Source organism: Pelodiscus sinensis, chromosome 1 (genome assembly GCF_049634645.1).
Source record: "Pelodiscus sinensis isolate JC-2024 chromosome 1, ASM4963464v1, whole genome shotgun sequence".
Lineage (NCBI taxonomy): Eukaryota > Metazoa > Chordata > Testudines > Trionychidae > Pelodiscus > Pelodiscus sinensis.
In genome coordinates, this window is record NC_134711.1 from 118,004,364 (window position 1) to 118,011,546 (window position 7,183).

Consider the following 7,183-nt stretch of genomic DNA (forward strand, 5'->3'; position numbering starts at 1 on the left):
ATAGTTTACTTAGATTTCCAGAAACCTTCTGAAAAGGTCCCTCACCAAAGGCTCTTAAGTAAGGTAAGCTGTCATGGGATAAGAGAGAAGGTCCTTTCATGGATTGATAATTGGTTAAAAGATAGGAAACAAAGGGTAGGAATAAATGGTAAGTTTTCCGAGTGGAGAGAGATAACTAGTGGTGTCCCCCAAGGGTCTGTACTAGGACCAATCCTATCCAACCTATTCATAAATTATCTGGAGAAAAGGGGTAAACAGTGAGGTGTTTGCATTTGCAGATGATACTAAACTGCTCAAGATAGTTAAGACCAAAGCAGACTGTGAAGAGCTTCAAAAAGATCTCACCAAACTAAGTGATTGGGCAACAAAATGAAATTTAATGTTGGTAAATGTAAAATAATGCACATTGGAGAAAATAATCCCAACTATACATACAATATGATGGGGACAAATTTAGCTGTAACTACTCAAAAGAGAGATCTTGGAGTCATTTTGGACAGTTCTCTGAAAACAACCACTCAATGTGCAGCAGCAGTCAAAAAAGCAAACAGAATGTGAGGAATCATTTAAAAAGGGACAGAAAATAAGACAGAGAACATCTTATTGCCTCTCTATAAAACCATGATACGCCCACATCTTGAATACTGCATACAGATGTGGTTGCCTCATCTCAAAAAAGATATATTGGCATTGAAAAAGGTTCAGAAAAGGGCAACAAAAATGATTAGGGGTTTGGAACAGGTCTCGTGAAGAGAGATTAAAAAGACTTGGACTTTTCAGTTTAGAAAAAAGGAGACTAAGGGGAGAGATGATAAAAGTCTATAAGGGTATGTCTACACTACCCCGCTAGTTCGAACTAGCGGGGTAATGTATGCATACCGCACTTGCTAATGAAGCCCGGGATTTGAATTTCCCGGGCTTCATTAGCATAAGCGGGGAGCCGCCGTTTCACGAGGAGTAACGGTAGTTCGGAATAGGAACCTAGTCCGAACTACCTAGTTCGAGCCCCGTGTAGCCGCGCTGCACGGGGTTCGAAGCAGCGGGGATTTAAAAATGGCGGCTCCCCGCTTATGCTAATGAAGCCCGGGAAATTCAAATCCCGGGCTTCATTAGCAAGTGCGGTATGCATACATTACCCCGCTAGTTCGAACTAGCGGGGTAGTGTAGACATACCCCAAAATCATGACGGGTGTGGAAAAGTTATTTACTTGTTCTTAACATCAGAACTTGGGGTCGCTAAATGAAATTAATAGATATCAAGTTTAAAACTAACAAGAGGAAGTTTTTCTTCACACAGCACATGGTTGGCCTGTGGAACTCCTTGCAAGAGGAGATTGTGAAGACCAGGACTTTAACAGGGTTCAAGAAAGAACTAGATAAATTCATGGAGGTTAGGTTCATCAATGTCTACTAGCCAGGATGGGTAGGAATGGTGTCCCTAACCTCTGTCAGAGGCTGGGAATGCATGACGGGAGAGGGATTTACTTGATGATTACCTGTTCTATTCACTCCCTCTGGGACATCTGGCATTGACCACTGTCAGGAGACAGGCTACTGGGCTAGATGGACCTTTGGTCTGACCCAATATGGCCATTCTTATGTTCTTATGTTCATTCTTGATATGCCCATTCCTGAAAAGGTACCTCCCTCAGAATACAAGCTTGCCTTTCATTTGTTCAAGTAATACTTAACACCAAAATGTCACTAATTAACAGTGTACATCAACATGCCATTTTGGTGTTATAGTAAAGCCTGGAAATAGCAGTACAGGTTGCACCTTTGAAAACATGCACTCTCTGGTCCGCCAACATCCGTGGTCTGGCAGGACCATGGATGCCTCTGGACCAGAAGGCCCAAGAGCCTAATGGTGGGAAGGCCAGCAGCCTGGCCAGTGCTGGTGGCAGCAGTGTTGGGGCCAGGGCCATAGAAACCTGGCAGCCCACAGCAGTGCAGAGTCAGGGAACATTGGCCACCTGCAGCTGCATGGAGTCAGGGGCTTGGAGATGCCCAGTAGTATGCGGCTGCACAGAGCTGGGGAAACCTGGCCACCCATGGCAGTGTGGGGCCAGGGGCTGGAGAAGCCTGGCAGCATGTGGCAGTGTGGGTCCAGGGAACCTTAGACTTCTGTGCAATGCAAGGCCAAGGATGAAGAAACTTGGCCACCCACAGCAGTGCAGAGCTAGGGTCTGGAGAACCTCAGCCTCCTGCAGGAGTGCAGAGCTGGGGAATCCTGGCCACCCGCAGTAGTGTGGGGCCAGTGCTGGGGGCCCAACAAGCCCGCCCGTCCATGGCAGTCTGAGGCTGGGGAAGCAGTGGCAGCAGGATGGACAGTTCTGCTGGGGAGCGAGTAAAGGAGGCCAGAGGCAGGAGGCCAGCTTGGCTTGGGGGAAAGTAGCAGAGGACACCTCCTCTGATCCGGCAAATTCTCTTGTTTGGGAACCAGGGAGGTCCAACTTGTAGATGTAAGAAACCTGTTTAATATTAAACAGAGTGTGTAGTGCTCCCCACACAAGTTTCATTGGCATGAGTTTGTTATATCCAAATATTCAGGAATGGTGAAAACTTAACTAAATGGTGCAACTCATCCTGGTAAGTGCTTATAGCCCCTTGTACTCCACCGGGATGTAAAATATATATCACATATTTTACAGGAACACTTGTTTAGAGAGCTTTTTTAAAAGAATGTAAGTGGGATCTCTCCACCTGCAAATCCAGGTGTATTAGTTAGCATAGGACCACAACCTTAGCTGATGTAAATCACTATACTCCATTAAAGTCAATAAGTGTCAATGGACTGAGTCCAGCTTCTCTGGTAAACAAATTTACACCAGAGAAGCTAGACTGTGAGTCCATAGCCACGTTTTCAAACTTCTAAAAACAATTTAAAATACAATATAGTTTCTTGACACAAAAATGTCACAAATTCAAAGTCAGATATCTCACAAACCTTCTGGCGGTTAGAAACACATGTTGTAATGCAGCATTTAGATACCATAATGTTCCCTGGTACCATAAACTGAAAAAAATATCCACAGTGTTCTGCATCCTATTGGGAAGATGAGAATCTCTCCTTTCCAGCAGTGGAATAAGGCTTTCATTTCTATTCCTGCTGGGATATGAAATAGCAGATCTTTAATGTGTCACAGTTGAAGATCTGGCTATTGGATGGTCTTTCTTTCTTTCTTTCTTTCTTTCTTTCTTTCTTTCTTTCTTTCTTTCTTTCTTTCTTTCTTTCTTTCTTTCTTTCTTTCTTTCTTTCTTTCTTTCTTTCTTGGATAATTTGATAGGGAATGCCATATTTAGAGGGGAAAAGAGGCTGATTCTTTTAAAAGGCTACATTATATTTTCTATATTACAGTTGCTTGAAAAGGCACAAATGTCTTACTGCTCATATATTAGACATACAACTTTTGCTAGATTTCTAGTGGGAATAGCGCTTTATAATATGCGGTTGTGATTTCTGGAATAATAGCTCAAAATTACATTTCATTTTATTTAATCTTTTTAATTGGCATTTGAGATGCTTTGCAGGAACCCAAGTGTGCTTTTTTCATTTGCTCATAGATTTTTTTCTTTTTTTTAATTTTAAATGCTTCATGCAGAGATGAGCAGTCTCCTTGACAGCAGTCCCCATAGAAAGATTCCTTAATTAAATTGGACTCCACATGTTGTAGAAATTTCCAGGTTTGAGGCACAAGATATGCAATTAATTTGTCATTTTGTATTACATTTTTGCATTATTGCAGGATTTGATGGAGAGCTCTCCTCGGCCTTAAGGTGGAGGATTGTGAGGGAGTGGGAAACCGTTCTAGATTAGAGATAGGCAATTTAGGCTAGTGAGAAAGTCTCAGGAGGTGCCTTCCTTCATTTCAGTGAGCTGCAAGGTTGTTGCGACCCAGACAATCTCCTGGGATAGGGTAGTTTTGTCAACTGGGTTTGCATACCTAGAATTTGCAGGCTGTACTGACTGAATTGTAGCAGCTCTTTGATGGGATGCAGAAGGAGCACATGGCTCTCAGAGTCAATGTGGTGTACAATCAGCACACACCTCACTTCATGTGCCTTTGCTTTGCATGCATGTCAATTTAGCAATACCTGTGCGGGAAAAAACTACATGGACAGAAACCAGTGGAATCTGGCAACCTACACATGGGCAATGGTAAACAAAATGTCTCTCAGGCCAACCAGAACCCCAGTGGGATGCATGTGCAAAATTCAAGGTAGATGGTGTGTTTTTGTGTGTGTGTTTCCTTTTATTGCAAAAAGAAAGCCAACTTTTCATCAAAAACAACAAGGAGTCCAGTGGCACTTAAAAGACTAACACGTTTATTAGGGTATTGGAGCATAGGATTTCATGAGCTACAACTCATTTCCTCAGATGGTGAAGAGAAAAAGAAAGAAAGATCAGACTCGTTGTTTATGCTGAAACAGACAAACACGAATAACTCTCTCAAACAATAAACTACAGCCTATATTGGAACAGGATACCATACTCAAAGAGGCTCTGGGAGACAGACCCATAGTCTCCTATAGACAACCACCTAACCTCAAGATGATTCTTACCAACCACCACAGGACATACCACACTAATACCAACCCTGGTACCTTCCCTTGCAACAAACCCCGTTGCCAGCTTTGTCCACATATTCATTCTGCTGATACCATTATTGGACCTAACCAAGTGAGTTATAAGATCAAGAACACATATTCCTGCGCATCCAGAAATATAATCTATGCTATCATGTGCCGAAAGTGTCCGTCTGCTATGTACATTGGACAAACATCTCAGACACTTCGCCAAAGGATTAATGCCCACAAAACAGATATCAGACAAGATCACAAAGAGAAAACAGTTTCTTGCCATTTTAACCAGAAAGGACACTCTCTAAATGACTTAGCCACCTGCATTCTGCTACAAAGACCTTTTACATCTGCACTTGAAAGGGAATCCTCTGAACTGTCATTCATGTTAAAATTCGACACTTTCCAACAAGGACTTAACAAACATTTGAACTATCTCACCCATTACCAAGATAGTTTCCCCAATTATCACCTCTAATACCATTAACTCACAAACATCCCACTCTCCCTACCTCTAATATCATCAATTCACAGACACTTACCTTCCTTCCTCCCCCCTCCTTCTCCCCCCCCCCCCCCGCCCCGCATCCCCATCCTGTTCTGCAATGTGATTTGTCCTTTTCATATTTGTTCATTTTTTTAAATTGTATCCTTTGGTATATATGGTTGTGACTACTTTCTTCCACTATTTGATCTGAGGAAGTGGGTCTGGCCCACGAAAGCTCATCATCTAATAAACCATCTTGTTAGTCTTTAAAGTGCTACATTGTCCTGCATTTTGCTTCTCTCAAACAAAACCTTCATATTAATCAAAAGTGGGAAATGTATTAGATTGTTCCCCCTCTGGTTTTAAATGTGAAACTTGGCTGCTATAGTTTTTTTCCCCATACAAATCTATCCTTAGATCTTCTGAATCGAAATAATATGAAATTATTATTGTGGGAAATTTTGTTACTACAATTTAAAGCTTACATACAATTCTACATTTTCTGTAAATCAAAACCCTATTTCACTTAGGGCTACAGAGGAAATCAAAGACTAAATTCCAAGTAAGTCTTGGTATTAATCATTGGAAAAACTAGTATTCCAAATACCTTTATTTCAGTCTCTTTCTGCATAAAAACTTCATTTTAATCTAAATCTTTAACTCTTTAATACAGACAGAATTTTAGATAAATGCAAATTGAATAAGTTATACTACAGCAGCATAGCATTGCATATGATTTAGTATAATTCATAACAGTCCATACCCGACTACAAAAATAAAATTCTGACTATTTAACCAAAGTTATTTATGGATTTATTTTCCCCTCTAAATGCAACTGTTGCTTGTTGAAAAGTACTGTTGTGACAATGTTTGAGCTGACACCATCTCACTCAGCAGTTATTTAGGACCTGATCCTACAGCCATTGAATTCAGTGAGTTTTGCCCTCAACAGAAGGATCAGTCCTTTCACTGAATGTGTTCAAAGTGCATTTCTGTGGAGTTTTTTAAATGTAATTTAAAAATAACACTTGATATGAACATGAAAATTCATATCCAATGGGTTTCTTATTTGAAGAAAATCACAATAAAACATATTATTTAAATGAGAACAACAAAAAAGTAGTGACAACAATGCAATAGATATATGTAACCCTCTCCCTTTGTCCCTCCTTTTCAGGAAATGCATCTGTCTTTATAGCTGTTATTTTCTTGCACTAGCTTCTGCCCGTTTGAATTAAATGAAGTGAAATGTCATACTGATAAAAACAAGAGAAAATAGATAATTTCCAGTTATGCTACTACAGCTGAGCTGACGCAGTTCATTTGTAGATTAGGAAATGCAATAGCTTGGATGGTGTTTAACTTAAAGTTAACACAACTGATAAACAAGCCAATACAAACTATATGTAAGACTACAGGTTACCTCCACCTCACTAAAGATTTTCTGGTTTACTAACATGCTGTGTGCCCCTTGCCGAGTCCCTTGACTCTGGTTTTGTCTCATTTTAGGGTCACGTTGTCCCCTAAATGAACATAGCAGATAGATCCTGGCCAGCTGGGAGGTGGGAAAATAGCTTGGAAGGAAGAGGTGCTGCTTCTATTACTCTGTCCTTCCTCTGTGAAAGCCTCAGTGGAGTTTAGGAGTTACTGTCTGAAGGCAGTAGGCCAAATCACTCTTTACAAGATAATTCCCCCATAATCCAGTAGAATTGGAGTAGGGGAGTTAGGGTACGTCTACACAGTAGCGCTATCCCGAAATATCATTCTTAGAACCGATCTTAGAGGTGAGCAAGCCAGGCGGTTGCTCAAGGCTGCGATTTTCAAGGGGCCACCAACAGTGCCCAACAACTTTTCCCTGGTGGGGTGTTTTTTTTTTCTTTTTGCTCAACAACTTTTCCCCAGCGGTTGCCCAGAGCTGCCAATTGGTTAGGACTGGTGTGACGGGGCGAACAGGCCCCGCACTGCAGGGCTGGGAGTAGCCCAGGCCCAGCTGGCTGAGAGGGCCCCGCCCTTCCGGCCTTGCTGGGCATGCTCCCAGCAGAGGCCAGGTATAAAGGCAGAGGGAGCCCAGCAGGCAGGAGGACAGCTGGGGGAAGGAGGAGACCAAGCCAGGCC